Source organism: Oncorhynchus masou, chromosome 7 (genome assembly GCF_036934945.1).
Source record: "Oncorhynchus masou masou isolate Uvic2021 chromosome 7, UVic_Omas_1.1, whole genome shotgun sequence".
Taxonomy (NCBI): domain Eukaryota; kingdom Metazoa; phylum Chordata; class Actinopteri; order Salmoniformes; family Salmonidae; genus Oncorhynchus; species Oncorhynchus masou.
The window spans coordinates 4,886,770-4,888,092 of NC_088218.1; the positions used below are offsets into that span (position 1 = coordinate 4,886,770).

At 45.0% G+C, this 1,323-nt stretch overlaps 1 protein-coding gene across 1 annotated transcript in view; it reads right to left on the reverse strand.

The window, feature by feature from the left end:
- Positions 1–262: 262 nt before the first annotated feature.
- LOC135543137 (general transcription factor 3C polypeptide 3-like) overlaps positions 263–1,323 on the reverse strand; it is a 22,006-nt gene continuing 20,945 nt past the window's right edge. Inside the window, exon 20 of the mRNA XM_064970214.1 lies at positions 263–1,323. This exon is cut by the window's right edge and continues 733 nt beyond it. The gene's annotated coding sequence lies outside the window, so the exon portion shown is untranslated.

Here is a 1,323-nt window from a genome sequence, read left to right on the forward strand (position 1 = left end):
CGCATGGCGCGGCATAACGTTGTTTGGACCAGCGGCATCAGTCAGTATACGGGCATAGTGGATGAAAATAGGCCAGATGTATCACTAGCACTATGAGGTAGCAGGGACAAGATGTTAGCAGATGGTAGAGAGATGGACGGAGGGATTTGGTCAATCTCACTTTTATAATCCCTGGAGCAAAACAAAGGAGCCAGTCAGATGTTTTTCCAACAATATCAGGCTTCTGGGTCAGGTAAAAAAATAAAAAAGGCACCACAAATGGTTAACAAACAGATTTTTTTATTTCAGTGTATTCAAATACATTTTTCTACAAAATATATGTACACAAGCCAGAGTAAACATAAGGTGTTGTTGACAACAACATATACAAAACATGTTTCCATTTTTACATCTTTAGACAGTTGGCTGTGGAACAGGATGTAACCGACTGGGGTGATTTTAAATGTGACCCCTGGATACATCTAGTATTCCTACGGTATGACTTCCTACACATCCTACAGTGTAATCATATTCCTATGGTATAGATCAGGACATCACATGACATTACAGTGTTTCCCCTATATGCATTTAGCAGTGGCGGCCCGTGCTGCCAGAAAACATAGAAATATATGTGTAGAAAAGCTGATAGATTTTTTAAATATTTGTTTTATTTAAATATTTGTTTTATTTTTTACCCCTTTTTCTCCCAAATTTCATGGTTTCCAATTGTTAGTAGCTACTATCTTGTCTCATCGCTACAACTCCCGTACGGGCTCGGGAGAGACGCAGGTTGAAACCCAACCAAGCCGCACTGCTTCTTAACACAGCGCGCATCCAACCTGGAAGCCAGCCGCACCAATGTGTCGGAGGAAACACCGTGCACCTGGCAACCTTTGTTAGCGCGCACTGCGCCCGGCCCGCCGCAGGAGTCTCTGGTGCGCGATGAGACAAGGACATCCCTACCGGCCAAACCCTCCCTAACTCAGATGACGCTAGGCCAATCGCCCCACGGACCTCCCGGTCGCGGCCGGCTACGACAGAGCCTGGGCGCGAACCCAGAGTCTCTGATGGCACGGCTGGTGCTGCAGTACAGCACCCTTAGCCACTGCGCCACCCGGGAGGCCCCTAAAGATTATCTTTGAGAACAAAAAATATAATCACCAAAATAAAAACTAGAGTCAGGGAGAATCAAAAATTCCCCAAATATCATGTCATGGGGCCCCCATTGATTTTGTTATACTGTTTGAGTCACTCAGACAGCATAAGAACACGCCATAAGCCAGGGCAAAATGAGTAGAATTGCAGGACATTTGTTTTTAAACTGAGCATTTTTCTCTTAGCACC